Source organism: Microcaecilia unicolor, chromosome 4 (genome assembly GCF_901765095.1).
Source record: "Microcaecilia unicolor chromosome 4, aMicUni1.1, whole genome shotgun sequence".
NCBI classification, from domain to species: domain Eukaryota; kingdom Metazoa; phylum Chordata; class Amphibia; order Gymnophiona; family Siphonopidae; genus Microcaecilia; species Microcaecilia unicolor.
In genome coordinates this window covers 36572055-36588218 of record NC_044034.1, presented here as the reverse complement: position 1 = coordinate 36588218, position 16164 = coordinate 36572055, and the positions used below count along the sequence as shown (strand labels likewise).

The 16164-nt window shown below is 40.5% G+C and overlaps 1 protein-coding gene and 1 long non-coding RNA gene across 8 annotated transcripts in view; both read left to right on the top strand.

The window, feature by feature from the left end:
- Nucleotides 1-16164, top strand: part of PICALM (phosphatidylinositol binding clathrin assembly protein) — a 224713-nt gene that overhangs the window by 88670 nt on the left and 119879 nt on the right. The gene's annotated exons all lie outside the window — the stretch shown is intronic.
- LOC115468430 lies at nucleotides 220-14260 on the top strand. Its single transcript, XR_003941866.1, has 3 exons — nucleotides 220-230; nucleotides 1891-1892; nucleotides 14171-14260. It is a non-coding gene; the product is annotated as an uncharacterized LOC115468430 (long non-coding RNA).

The window sequence follows — 16164 nt, the reverse complement described above, 5'->3', positions numbered from 1 at the left end:
ATTCAAATATACCTTGGACGATCTACTTACAACTTTCTGGTTGGCTGCTATGGGTGGGAGATGGTTTTCTTATGTATTAAAGCTGACAAACTGCTCTAACCAGGATATAATAAACCTATGAATAATAATTTTATTCTTTTTTAATTTTTTAAGAGCACCCTCAGATATGCCCACTATAAAAAGCACAGTCAATTTTCTGTTGCTTAGTGGTGTAGCAATTCTTTCATCGGGTTACTCATGTCAATACCAATGATATCTTAAGGCAGTTAATGTCAAAATATTTAATGCACACTTATCTGAGTCATGCTATGTCCGCATTATTTTTATGCTGTGTCCGCATTATCTCCTTGTGTCTGAAAATAAATGAATCTCCAACTCTTCGCCTTCCCCTGAACTCGCCCGATGCCACGGGTTTCAGTATTCTTTTTTCAGGGACTAGGGGTTAAGGCGACCTCCTGTTCGTAATGTTCTCAAGACACCAGCTGCAGAGTTCTTTAAATGTTCCGCCCCCAAGGTTTTAAAGGCACCTATTCAGTGGCTACGCCCCGGAAAATACTACAGTGACATCACTACAAAATCAAAAAACTTTAAGTCTTTATTGAAAAGCTGTTCATACCAGTACTCAATCTAAAAACCACAATTCACTTAAAAAAGGAATTAATATCTCAGGAGTCTATATTATGGTATTCCACTCTATATTCTCGTTGAGACCTGTTGGATTGATGGTAGCTCACTGTTTGCAGTTTAATCACAAATTCATTGATTAAAGATGGTTCATTGCAGATCATATTACAGATTTCCCCATAGGAACCGCTCGGGCCACACGATTGGCCCGACAGGAACAATAGTGGATATTCAAATCAAATGCCATCAATCCAACAGGTCTCAACGAGAATATAGAGTGGAATACCATAATATAGACTCCTGAGATATTAATTCCTTTTTTAAGTGAATTGTGGTTTTTAGATTCGGAGTACTGGTATTAACAGCTTTTCAATAAAGACTTAACAAATTTTTTGATTTTGTAGTGATGTCACTGTAGGATTTTCCGGGGCGTAGCCATTGAAATAGGTGCCTTTAAAACCTTGGGGGCGGAACATTTAAAGAACTCTGCAGCTGGTGTCTTGAGAACATTACGAACAGGAGGCCGCCTTAATCCCATTCCCTGAAGAAAGAATGCTGAAACCCGTGGCGTCGGGCAAGTTCAGGGGAAGGCAAAGAGTTGGAGATTCATTCATTTTCAGACACAAGGAGATAATGCGGACACAACATAAAAATAATGCGGACACAGCATGACTCAGATAAGTGTTCATTAAATATTTTGACATTAACTGCCTTAAGATATCATTGGTATTGACGAACATTGGGGCAGGTTGCACTTTTTTGAATTGCACATAAGGCTGGTTGGACATTGTTGTTATTATATTAATTGAAGAATTACACCAGTATGTTAGGACTTATTCGGTGATTCACCACGAAAAAATGAGTAACCTGATGAAAGAAGTACTGCACCACTAAGCAACAGAAAATTGACTGTGCTTTTTATAGTGGGAATATCTGAGGGTGCTCTTAAAAAATTAAAAAAGAAACAATAAATTATTCATAGGTTTATTATATCCTGGTTACAGCAGTTTGTCAGCTTTGATTACTACCAGAGATTAGAGGATACCTAGTATTGATTCGTTTCTTATGTATTAGGCACTATCCCAAGGGAGAGGAGCTGTCAGAGGTACCATAACCAAGCAAGAGACTGAAAGAAGGTACTGGATTTTCTGGAACCTCATTTGCACATGATGGACAGTTGAAATTGCTGAATTTGAGGTGTTATGGGAGGAATATGTTTGGAGTTTACCTTATTGACTTTGTGCAGACTTATCTGAAAACATACAGTGGTGATGCTGATGTCCAGATTTAAACTTGTGTGTTCACTCTGAGTGTGAGAGCGGCCTAGAGCAAGGTCCCTAGAAACGGTCACTGGAATATGGCAGACATTTGCTTTTTGGACCATCCCAGGGTGCAGACCCATCCTGAAGGGAAAAGGAATATTTTTCTTGGTGGAGCATGGAAATCCCAAGTTTGTTGATTACTGCATGGACCTTACAAGTGTGTAGACCCTAATTGCTGGCGGAGGACCCCTGTTGCAATATGCATATTGTGGATTCCAGGAATGTGGATCCATTAGCATTGCTTCTTAAAAAATTAATGGAGTTTATAAGTCCTATTACATTAATTATGTGCATGTATGTTTCCAGTTAAGCCCTTAATTTTATTCTCACGGTATGGCTATAATTTTTTAAATCACTTTTATATGTGTTGATAACTTTATAAATTTATTTTGTTATTTATGAAGAGTTTTCTTTTGTTCAGTGAAGTGTTAGACTAATGTGCTCATTTTCAAAGCATATAGACTTTGTAAATCTGTATGATTTGAAAATGAGCCTCTAAATGTTTTGTATAATTCCCCAGTAACCCTAATACAGGTGAAGGCCAGAATCTGGCTATGCCAAGTATCATTTTATTAATAAATCAGACTACATGCTGTACTTCATTTGCTGTTTTTCTTCACCTATCCTCCACCATCTGTATCTTTAGTCTTCACACCTTATCTCAAGAATCAAATGATGGAAATTAATTATTTGCATTTCCAGAAAAGGGTTAAAGCATTGTTGGGGAAACAAGTTATAAGGGAAAGGAAGTGGTGTGAGCTTAGGAACATATTTTATAATTTGTGTTATTTTTGTTGTGATTATATTGTAGACTATTTTTAATGTATGTTATAAATTGCTTCAAGGAGACAGGAGGCACTTAAAATTAGTGTAAATAAATATGAGAGTAAAGAGGTTCTTTATTTGTGTCAGTCTTTAAAGTATCATCCATTATGCCTTTTTTAGAATCTCAGAGCTATCTCTTGATTGGTTACATTAAAAGTCTAAATGGTAATAAAGTAATGGTGTGTGCCTGTCAAAAGGATTCCTCTCTCTCTGAACTTTGTCTGTAGTTTTTGTTGTTGTTGTTTTTTTACTCTGACTTTGCCAAGCATTCAGGAAGAGAGGGTATATGATTCAAGTCTATAGAGTAAGAAGGAACTTTGGACTTCTTGCTGGTACATGCCAGTTTTACAGATGTCTGGATACAAATGTAAACCAGACCAAGGTGATTTACTATTCAGTGCTGAGGGCATTTCAGAGGTGTGGTATGCCAAATTCAAAAAATACTTAAAAAGAAAACCAAAAACACAAAAGGCAAGACCTTAAGTTCTATATTTGACATTAAAAGAGAGAGTCTCCATTATATTGGCAAATGGTCAATAAGGGTGTAAGGGCATGGGATTCCAAAATAATCTTCCTCTTTCTGTAGGGCTAGTCGAGTTGGCTCAGCACTAGGTATGCGTATTTCAACATGAAGGTAGTCTAGCAGGTATTTGAAAAGGGCTTGCACTAGTTTTATCCCTTTTCAGCGGAAACCATCCACTAAACATTGATGCTAGCTTTAAATTCTTTAAGTGACTTTACAGTGTACGGGCAGTCCTCTACATTGAGCTAAAGCACCTTGTTTCGCTGTTGTTTTTGCTGTCATCCTCCATTGTTCAGATGACTGACCTGTTCCTGCTGGAAGGCAGCATTAGTGCTAAACCATGCCCTAGGCCTCTTCTCTGGTAAAAACCCTGCTACATTCTCAGCCAACAACAGAGTCTGTACCAGGAAGACCTAATAAGGAGCTCTCCCTGACAGAAAAAAGAAGCTCCATCTGCCTCCCAGCTCCCAGGCAGGCTCTACATAACTTCTGCCGTTGAAGCATACTAAAGAACGACTTTTGCTGACTGGAGGAAAGAATTACCATGCCAACATGAAACATAAATATCTCACACAAATAATGTTCTTTATGGTCACACAGAATAATGCAGAGTTGTCAAACTGCAGTTGTGAAGGGCCAAAAATGAGTCTGGTTTTCAGGGTATTTCTCTTACGAGATTAATTAGCAATTAATAAGACAATATGTGCAAACTAATGTGTTAAGCTTATCCTAGAAACTTTTGACCTGTTGATGGCCCTTCAGGATAATGGGAAACCTTTTAAACTAGGATTTTAAGCAGAGTTCTTCCTGCAGTGAATATATGTGTATATCAGGGGTAGGCAGCCCAGTCAGGTTTTCAGGATTTCCTCAATGAATATGCATATAAATGAAATTCCCAGGAAAACATAATAAAAAAATATGTGCAGTAACGGTGCTCAGAAATCAATGTGACTCGAGTGAAAAATCACATAAATAGTCACCTTTTTTCTATTATCATACTTCCTAATTGTTTTAAGGCAACAATCATCAAAGTCAATGAGATAACAATCAAAAAGCAATATCTGCTTCTCTTGTCTATATTATATAGAGCCACTTATCTCATTGTTCCATTTTGCCTTCAGGATAAATCTGCGTTGATAGATCTGGTGTATACTATATCAAATTTTCTTATGTCACCCCAACTTGGATACAGGTTTCACTTTTCCAAAAAAGCTTCATCAGGGGGTACCTCTATAAAAACCATAAAAATATCATGATTAATTTCTTTTTTTAAATAAAAAAAAAACAAAGTTTTGAAGAAACTCCCAAGCTAACATTCTGATCAGGCTCCTTAAAGAGGAAGGTCCCACCCAAGATGGCACCTGAAAAAACCAGTACGCCAAACTTTTTTTTTTTTTAAATTTAGAAAAGTCACATGATCAATGTCCAATCTACTTCTTTATTGAGGCCTCTCGGCTGTACCATATGCCAATAATCCATGATCCACTGTTCTTTTTGAATCAAAATTTTGGAGACATTTATTTTTGTTACATTTATATCCTGCGCTTTCCCACTCATGGCAGGCTCAATGCGGCTTACATGGGGCAATGGAGGGTTAAGTGACTTGCCCAGAGTCACAAGGAGCTGCCTGTGCCTGAAGTGGGAATCGAACTCAGTTCCTCAGTTCCCCAGGACCAAAGTCCATCACCCTAACCACTAGGCCACTCCTCCACTCACATCACCTCCTATATGCAAAACCACGTGTTGTAGGATAACAAATTTGAAATCATCGAGCGTGTGTCCCAGAGTTGTCTGATGTTGTACCATTGGTGTATCGATTTTATTTTTCCAGAGATGTTACTGAGATGTTGGGCTATTCTAAACTGGATTTTTCTTTTAGTTTGTCCTATATAATATTTCTGACATGGGCACCTCATACAATACACCACTTGAATATAGATATGCATGAGATCTATTTGTATGCACTTTTTCCATTCTATGTAAATAGATCTCATACATGATCATTGGGGAAATCCCGAGAACCTGACTGGGTTGCAGCCCTCAAGGACCGAGGTTAGTCACTCCTGGTGTATATGATCTATTTTCTCTGTAGCGATTGAGACTGCCATTATTGAGGTGAGCAAACTGACCTGACGAACTTATGAAAATGTGGGCTTACTTCCATTTTTGAATTGGAGTGGTAGATTATCACTTCTAGTTTAAATTTTCTTTAACATACTGTCTGAGCTTAGCTTTTCCTTCTCTCTGTTAGACTGGCTCTTTTTCTCACTTCCATGTTAAGTAACATGTGTGACTAAAGTAGCTAGAAGGTACAAGTCAGGCATCTTTAAATAAAAATGTTTTTGATTTTTTTTTAATAAAAATCTTTCAGATACACCTTAGTTCTTTATTTCTATTTATTTAGTGCATTTGATATACTGCTGAGGGCTTCATATAGGCATACAGCAGTTAATAAGTACAATTTTCTATACAAGTATTAGTATTGTGCCTAATGAACTCACAGTCTAAGTAGCAGTATATAGTGGCCTAATGGTTAGTGCAGAAGGTTGCGGACCTGGGGACCCTGGACAAGTCACTTAGCCCTTCATTGCCCCAGGTACAATGTATACCTTGGATTGTGAGCCCATTAGGGACAGTGTAAAGTACCTGTAATAGAAATTGTAAACTATATGGTTATTATATTATATATATTATATAGAGCCACTTATCTATCAAGTGCTGAATAAAAATAAATATGTATTCTACCTTAGGCAATGGAGGGTGAAGTAACTCACCCAGGTTCACAAAGAGCTGCAGAGGGAATTGAACCCAGTTCCCCAGGATCTCAACCCACTGCCGACCATTAGGCAGCAGCATGAATCAAACCTGGTTCCCCAAGTCTGCAACCCACTTCACTAACCACTAGGCTACTCCTCCATACCTGTCTGGAAATTGCATGATTGTGGGCCCATAACAGAACAGGCGCAGTTTTTCGTTATAACTTTTCTTGTAAAACACATTGATGGAACCTCCAATAGTCCTTGCGTTTGAGAACTTAAAGCATGGGGTAACACAGTGCCCTTCTCTTGGCAGTACTAGAGAAAGTGATATGCTTTAATACAAAGATCCTAAATTTAAATCATGCAGGTGTTTGCGGTCAGTGCAGAGAAATCAATGCTGATGAGAGAAATAGTGCTATCAAAAGTACAGGTGGAAGAAAAAATGGCTAAATATGTAAAGAGAGGTGACAAGACCTTTTTCAGATATTGGGGAAAGAAGAAAATATAAGAATGGAATTGTAAGACTGAAAGCTGCTGAGAATGGCTATGTGGAGAGTGATGAGGATAAAGTGAACATGCTAAACAAGTACTTCTCTTCGGTGTTCACAGAAGAAAATCCCGAAGAAGGACTGCGGTTGACTGCTGAGGGTATATCTGGGAATGGAGTGGATATTGTGCTGTTTACAGAAGAAAGCATTTTATAAACAGCTTGAAAATCTGAAAGTGGACAAAACTATGAGACCAGATGGGATACATGCCAGGATACTGAGGGAGCTCAGAGAAATCCTGGTGGGACCTCTTAAGGATTTATTTAAACAGATTTATTTACAGAACACGTAGACAAACATGGTTTAATGGGACAGAGCATGGATTCAGCCGTGGGAGGTCTTGCCTTACCAATTTGCTTCATTCCTTTTAAGGCATGAATAAACATGTTGGTAAAGGTGAGCCAGTTGATGTATCTAGATTTTCAAAAAGGTTTTGACAAGGTTCTTCATGAGAGACTCCTGAGAAAATTAGTCATGGTATAGGAGGCAGTGTTCTGTTGTGGATTAGAAATTGGTTATTGGACAAAAACAGAGGGTAGGATTAAATAGACATTTTTATCAATGTAGGAGGGTATATAGTTGAGTGCCACAGGGATCTGTACTGGGACCGGTGCTATTTAGCATATTTATAAATGTATAAATGATATGGAAATTGGAATGAGTGAGGTGATTAAATTTGCGGATGACACAAAGCTTTTCAAAGTTGTCAAAACATGTGGATTGTGAAGAATTGCAGGAAGACCTTATGAAACTGGAAGACTGGGCTTCCAACTGGCAGATGAAATTTAATATAGACAAATGCAAAGTGATGCACATTAGGAAGAATAATCCAAAATTATTATTTTTTTTATTTGTTACATTTGTATCCCACATTTTCCCACCTATTTGCAGGCTCAATGCGGCTTACATAGTACCGTAAAGGCGTTCGCCAATTCCAATATGAACAAGTACAATAATGTTGTGGTAGAATAAGGTTCGTGTGTACTGACACATTAGGGAATTGTAGAGAGAAAGAGTTGTTATATGTCCATTACGAGCTTTGGTTTCGTTGTGTTTAGTTGGGTCGGTAGGGTATGCCTTTTTGAACAGGTTTTTAATGATTTCCGGAAGTTTAGGTGATCGTAAGTTGTTTTCACGGCTTTTGGTAAATCGTTTCATAGTTGTGTGCTTATGTAGGAAAAGCTAGATGCAAAGGTTGATTTGTATTTGAGTCCTTTGCAGCTTGGGTAGTGGAGCTTTAGGTATGTTCGTGTTGATCCTGTTGTGTTTCTGGTTGGTAGGTCTATGAGGTCTGTCATGTATCACGGGGCTTCGCCGTAGATAATTTTATGAACCAGGGTGCAGATTTTGAAAGCAATACGCTCTTTGATTGGGAGCCAGTGCAGTTTTTCTCGGAGGGGTTTGGCGCTTTCGAATTGCATTTTTCCAAATATAAGCCTGGCTGCCGTGTTTTGAGCGGTCTGAGGTTTCTTTACAATTTGTTCATTGCATCCCGCATAAATTCCGTTGCAGTATTCTACATGGCTTAGTACCATTGATTGTATCAAGTTGCGAAATGTTTCCCTCGGGAAGAATGGTTTCATGCGTTTGAGTTTCCACATTGAGTGGAACATTTTCTTTGTTGTAGATTTCATTTGGTTCTCTAGTGTGAGATTACGGTCGATTGTAACACCGAGAATTTTCAGGCTGTCTGAGATAGGGTCCACTTTAGGAGTCAGTACTCAAGAAAAAGACCTAGGTGTAATTGTAGACAGTACGCTGAAATCTTCTGCCCAGTGTGCAGCGGCAGCCAAAAACAACGAACAAGATGCTAGGAATTATTAGAAGAGGGATGCAAAATAAGACCAAAAATATTATGTCTCTGTAACGCTCAATGATGCGATCTCACCTTGAATATTGTGTTCAATTCTGGTTGCCATATCTCAAAAAAGATATAGTGGAACTAGAAAAGGTTCAACGAAGAGCGACCAAAATGATAGTGGGGATGGAATTGCTCCCAATGAGGAAATGCTAAAGAGATTAGAGCTCTTCAGCTTGGAAAAGATACAACTGAGGGGGGGGGGGGGGGGGTATGAATATAGTAACATAATGATGGCAGATAAAGACCTGTATGGTCCATCCATTTCTGCCCAACAAGATAAACACAATGCAGTACTTTATGTGTATACCCACATTTGATGTGTCCTTACAAAATCCTAAGTGGAACGGGTGGAGGTGAATCGGTTTTTCTGTCATTCAAAAAGTACAAAGACCAGGGGACACTCAAGGAAATTGCATGGGAATGCTGTTAAATAGGAGGAAATATTTTTGCACTCAAAGAATAGTTGAGCTCTGGAACTCGTTGCTGGAAGATGTGGTAATGGCGGTTGTGTATCTGGCTTTAAAAAAGGTTTGTACAAGTTCCTTGAGGAAAGGTCCATAGTCGGTTATTGAGATGGACATGGGGGAAGCCACTGTATGCCCTGGGATTGGTCTCGTGGAATGGTGCTGCTAATTGTGTTTCTGCCAGGTACTCATGACCTGGATGGACTATTGGTCTGATCCAGTATGGCTGTTCTTATGCTCTTATGATCTTTAGAGATGGGAGAGATTCTGTGAAATTGGAGACTAGCTGATATAATCCCTCTTCATAAAAGTGAAGACAGGGAAGAAGTGGGAAACTACATGCTGGTAAGCCTTACGTCGGTGTTAGGAAAAATAATGGAGTTGCTGCTGAAGCCAATAAGTTACAGGATCTGAGGCAACATGGCTTTACCAATGGAATCCTGCCAAACAAATTAGATCAATTCTTTGGCTGGGTGACTAAAGAACTGGATAAAGGACGTGCTAGATGTTATCTGCTTAGATTTTATCAAAACCTTTGATATTGTCCCTCAGAAGTACATAAGTATTGCCATACTGGGAAAGACCAAAGGTCCATCAAGCTCAGCATCCTGTTTCCAACAGTGGCCAATCCAGGTCACAAATACCTGGCAAGATCCCAAACAAGTACAAAACATTCTATACCTTGGGGTGATGGTGTCTGAGAATCTCAAGATGATGAAACAATGTGACAACGCAGTGGCTGCGACCAGAAGAATGCTAGGCTGCATAGAGAGGGGTATAACCAGCAGAAGAAAGGAGTTGTTGATGCCCCTGTTCAAGTCATTGGTGAGACCCACTTGGAGTATTGGGTTCAGTTTTGGAGGTCATATTTTGCTAAGGATGTAAAAGACTTGAAGTGGTTCAAACAAAAGTGACAAAATGGTATCAGCTTCGTCTTGCAAGTCATACGAGGAGAGACTTGATGACATGAATATGTACACCCTGGAGGAAAAGAGAAAGGGAGGTGATATGATACAGACATTCAAGTATTTGAAAGGTATTAATCCACAAACAACTTTTTGCCAGAGATGGGAAGGTGGTAGAACTAGAGGAAATGAAATGAGGTTAAAGAGGACTGAGGAATAATGTTGGGAAGTATTTTTTCACCATGAGGGTGGTAGATACCTGGAATGCCCTTCCACAGGAGGTGGTGGAGATGAAAACAGTAACGGAATTAAAAAATGCATGGGATAAACATGAAGGAATCCTGTTCAGAAGGAATGGATCCAAGGAAACAGTGGAGATTAGGTGGCAACACCAGTAATTGGGAAGCAAAGCCAGTACTGGGCAGACTTCTACGGTCTGTACCGTGATTGTGACTGGACAGATTCAGCTTCTGAAGTTGGAGAACAAAGCCAGTGCTGGGTAGACTTCTGTGGTCTCTGCCCTCATCATGGCTGAATAGATTTGGATGGGCTGGAGTAGATCTTTTCAAGGGCTTCACCGAGAACGTCAGAAGTTTTAGAACAAGGAAAGTGCCGGTCAAACTTCTACAGTCTATGCCTTGAAAATGGCAGGGGTGAATCAAGATCGGGTGTGCATATGGATTATCATATCATGCCTTATGTAATGAGTTTGTCTTGTTGGGCAGACTGAATGGACTGTATAGATCTTTAGCTGTCGTCATCTACTATATTACTATGTTTAATGTCCTGTTGTTGAAATTCCCCCAGTCAAAGGAGCAGTATTGTACTAACTCTAGAGCTCTTGTTACCAAAATTGTTAGACTGACAAAGCATTACAATAATAAATTGTCTAAAGAACCTACTGGAACAGAGCTGTACAGAAGTCTTCCACTGAAAGAAACACATGGATTTGTCTTAAATCCTTAACCTAAAAATTACATTCTTCATAAGCTGCTAAGTGTATGATTTTAAGGATAACTTAGCTAGCAGTATACTAAATAATGTACTTCCTGTTTCATGATGTCTCTTGTCTTGGGATTATTAGAGAACGGTCGTGTCACCACCAAGACTTGCCTTTTTTGATAATTAACTTGAAAACATTAATTTTATTTATTTACATTTTGTTCACACCTTTTTCAGTAGTAGCTCAAACTGAGTTATATTCAGGTACCTGAGGCAATGGAGGGTTAAGTGACTTGCCCAAGATCACAAGGAGCAGCAGTGGGATTTGAACCAGCCACCTCTGGATTGCAAGACCGGTGCTCTAACCACTAGGCCACTCCTCCACTCCCTGACCATTGTGAAAGTAAACTGTTTGTTTAATTTATGTCCTTTTTGAGATGTTTTATTTAGGTTGGGCTTGTATTTTAAGATGCATGCAGGTGATATAATGGTTTATTTGCCATGTGCTGAAGATGTCAGTTTTACTTTGACAAAGTCGTAGACAGTATTGACTGCTCCCTAATAAAATTGGAAACCAGATAGATCCACTCCACATCTGATTAACTGCTGCTTGTCAAATAAGATAAAGAAACCCTTATGTATAACCCTGTCGAAGTCTGCAGAAACACCTAAAACTACTGCTGCTATAGCTACATTTTGACTCTTCAACGCCATCAACCAATGATCTGTTGTGGATACTGATAAAAGCCATACTGATTCTCATGTAAAAACTTTGATCAATAAATTCCTTTAGTTGTTGATGGATCAAAGATTCAATATCTTTTTCTAAAAAAAAAAATTATGAGTAGGCAGCCTACTATGTACTCAGTGTGGCAAAAATGAGGAGGATTATTTGTCTTTTATAATGATGGCTTCTCAATGAATTTTGGATTGTGGATTATTTATTTTGGTTAACATTTTTTTGGTTAATTTTATGTATGTTTTTGTTGTAACCTGGCTGTGTAGTGTGGTTATGGCTGTGGCATGGGTCCCTTATATGCAGGCAGCAGACAGTTTAACCCAGAAGAAAAGACTTTATTATTCTTTTATTCATGCAGTTGGAGTCACTGCATAACATCAGCCTGTCTTCTTTCTTAGGCAGGCAAGTCTCTTTTTAATATAAGCAATCCTTCAGTGTAACCACCAGAAAAGCTTGGTCTCTTACATGGATGACACAGTTGGGCCTAGCAATCTCTGCCCCATGTCCATAAAGGCCTGCCATACCTTTTTTAGGCTGCAGTACTGAAACTTATTCTTGGCAGTCCTTCAGCTATGGCTGGCCCGATTTGAAGGCTTCCTTCAGCTGTGGGTAGCAGGGAATAGAGAATATCTTCAGCCACCATTGGCAGGGCATGGGAGTCTTCCCTCAATGCCCCTCAGGGCCTCTTTGACTGTCTTATACTAAGAAGGTTTGTTCTCCCTGCTCTGGGCTATGCCCTCCTGCCTAGGCTTTCAAGATCTGGGTCTCTTAAGGTGGCTTGGAGGGGAACTGGTGATTGCCCAGGCACTTTCTCCCATTGTCTAGGACTTTAGATACTGAATGTTACAACTTGATTGGCTAATTGTTTATATTAGAGAATGACACGGGGACCTATGGTAACCGCAGGGACGGGGACACACAGCCTGCAGGGACAGCACCCGTGGGGACAGGGTGGGGACAAAGTTTTTCCCCTGTATCACTTTCTACTTTGAAGCCTGTTAATCAACTGGACTATTATTTATGTTTGATGCAGATGACAATATTTTTATTTTTTGGAAAAACAAGCAAACATGTTGGCTACAGCTAGCAAACTTTTCATGAAGGATCCTGTACATCCTGCTATCAGCAAATCTTCTAAGAAGACATCTTCTACTGCAGGAGGGACTGTGGAAGGCAGGACAGCTAGACTGAATCCCGAGATTGTTGATGACTTCTTATTCATCCACAGATTTAAAAAAATCGTAACAGTGTTTCACATGGCATATTTCTCCCCTCTAGGGCATACAGGACAGGTTCTGTTTTGTACTCCTGGACATTTTAACAGGGTAGAATAAGATTCCTTGGGGTAGTAGAAGTCAGCTATTGTTGGGGTTGGAAGGGTAGAGGGTGGGGGTGGGAGGGTTTATTATAGTTACTCATTGCTATTATTGCTTTCTATTTGTAATTTATAGACAGTTGCACAACATATTGTTCCTTTTTATACTTTATTAAAAAGATTTAAATATAAAATCATAAGTGTTTGAGTCTTCTGCAGATGAGAACAGAGCCCACGGCCATGGGGTGAGGATCGGGATATAGAGCCTGCGGGGATGGGACGGGGCCTGCAGGGATGCGATGGGGACAGAGACAGAACCCGTGGGGATGGGACAGGTACAGAGATAGAACCCATGGGGACGGGACGGGTCCAGAGACAAAATTTATCCCCGTGTCATTCTCTAGTTTATATCCTCCCTGTTACCACCTGATTTTTAAAACTGCACAACTGACTATTTCATATAAGTTGGTAAAATAAATAGATACCTATGTGGTAGCTTATAAAGATGAACTGTTAAGGATAATGGTTTAAGTAGACCATTATATATACTCTTTAAAAATCCTACTGGAGGAGGATCAGTTTTCACTTAAATAGTTCAACGCTGGAACTTGTTGCTGGAGGATATGGTAAAAGCAGCTAGCATATCATACACTGCTATTAAGGTAGACATGGGGAAAGCCACTACATATCCCTGGGGTTAGTAGCCTGGAATCTTGCTAGTCTTTGGGATTCTGCTATGTATCTGCGACCTGAATTAACCACTGTTGGAAGCAGAATGCTGGGCTAGATGGACCATAGGTCCGACTTATAGGCAGATGATCAAAAGCCCTGCGCTGTTCCAAACAGCACTCTAAAAATATTGCTGGAACAGCATGGGGCTTTACCGCACCTGTGATCAGAGAGAATTGTATGCAAATTTAAGCATGCAATTCTCTCAGATAATGGGGTAGAAGTGCAGGAGAATTGTGCCTGAGTGCATCCCACACTTGTTTGAGAGGTCTGGGCTGTCAAAATCCCAGACCTGTCAAACACAGGGGCTGGAGGTCCATGGGACCACTAGATCCTAAGTACCCCAGCCCCGAGCCAAGTGAAATGTGGGCTGGAGATCTGGTGGACCTCTGTTCCCCCCAACCCCCCCCCCCAATACAGGCTCAGGGCGGCTGGAGATCCAGCGAGTCTCCAGCTCCCCCTAACCCCTTCCCCCAGCATCCTTCTGATGGCCTAGTGGGTCACAGATCAACCCCCCTCCCAAACCTGGTGTCTGGCAGCCCTTCCCCACCCACCTACCTTCATTTGGAGGAGGGAGGTGTCCTTCCTCTTCCATCAGCGACGCCATTGTGAAGCCCCACCCAGCGCATCTCAGGATGCATTGGGCAGGACTGGGCATTGCCATTTTCCAGGTGGCACCGATGGAAGAGGATGGAGGCCATCTCAGGCCTGCAACTGAAGGTAGGTGGGTGGGGAAGGGCCACTAGACCACCAGGTGGGGGAGGGGGGGGATTGACCCGCAGCCCACTGGGCCACCAGGGACATTGGAAGGATCCTGGGGGGGGGGGGGGGTGTTATGGGGGACTGGAAACTCCTCCAGATCTCCAGCCCCCTGAACCTGTGTCGAGGGGGTCAGGGGGACCGGAGGTCTGCTGCACCTCCTGCCCCCAGTTGCTGGGGGGGGGGGGGGGGGGGTTCAGGGTTCCTGTGGGGGCTGCTGCATTGGAGGAATGGGGGCCTGCTAGCATGCAAATGCATGCTGGACAGGGCTCACCATTCCTCCCCAATGGTCTGCAAACCCTAACGCCAGCTCTGAGCTGGAGTAGGGTTTGGTGCGCTGGTCGCTGATCATTGGGGATGAAAGGTTTAGCATGCATTTGCATGCTACTTGTGCGAAGACTCCTGTTTCACGTGCTCGGGGGCTCTGATCATGTGGTGGTAGAAAAATGCAGGCACTAGTATGGCTCTTACAGCCTCTAGCGCCTGCGTTTGCTTTTGATCATCGGCTCATCAGTATGGTAAATTCATGTGTTCTTATCAATAGCACTTATTTTGTCAGTCAAGTTATGATAATTTTGGTAACTGCTATGTACTTATAATTTAAAATTTTGACCATCCATTATCAACAACTAGAGACTATTACTGATTCTTTTGGTATATCCTCTATATCAACAGCACTGATGTTTTCTTCTTCAAATCCTCAGCAGAAGTCTCAAGAAATGCATGGGCTTCAAGTTATCCCAGAATTAACTGTTGTCAGTATTCTGTCTGAAATAATTCTTTTTGGTCTATTTAAGGCTTTTTACAATCTTACCTCAACAAAATTTTAGCTTACTATCCTCTTTTTTTTTTTTTTTTCCCTTTTGATTTTATCACAATTGTTCATTATTCTTTTGATGCGTTATTTAATTGTCAGATTTTTACACATCTCCTAACTAATCTCTTTTCCTTTTGAACACTCATCAAACCACAAAGTCCTAAGCTGTCTTCTTAACTAGCAGTGTCTTCACTGGTGCAGCCAAATCCCAGGCAGCCTTTAATAAAACATTCCACTGATCCTCCTTATGACCCAACTCCTGGCTTTCAAGCACTGCTAGTTCCAAAGCTGTTGAAATAATCTAGGTCTGTTCAAAAGGTTTTGTAATGTTACTACAGAGTGATCTGACCAAAACGTTTTTGCAAGGCTACCACGTGGCTCTTTGTCCAGACATTTATTTAACATTATTAATTGGAGTCCTTTTCCAGAATGGACAATCTCTGTCATCTACAGTTTATTAGAAGGATCTCATGTACTAGGCTGCGTTTGGTTTGCTATTCCCTAAAACACTTATGAATTCTATTAAATATCATAGAAAAAAATTATACAGGAATTAGAGAGAATTAAAAGTCTTTTTAATTACCCACCCACCAGCACAGCATCAGACATCAGTTTCAAGTTATAACAAACTTACAAAATCTAACATCAGTACCTCTGGTAATTATAAGTAATTAGACTAATTAGATAAAGAAGGAAGAAAAGTTTGTTCCTCATAGAAAGGTCACAGAACAGAGAGAATGCAGAGAAAAGGCAGAGACTGAAAGAATGAATGAATGAAAGAAAGAAAGATTCATAGCTATAGAGAATTAGTTTCTATCAAGGGGGGGGAAGTAAAACCCCCTTGGGAAAAACCATAGGCCATTGGACGGATCTGAAACACTCTCTCTCCAAACATGCCTGGATTTTCCAGAGTTACTTTGTCTGCAGTAGGGTTTTATAGGCTGTTGTGAGCATCCACCGCTTCTCTACCTTGGACCAATCATAGGTGCTGCACATGGGCTGGAGACTTGTATTTGGGACTTTCATATATGC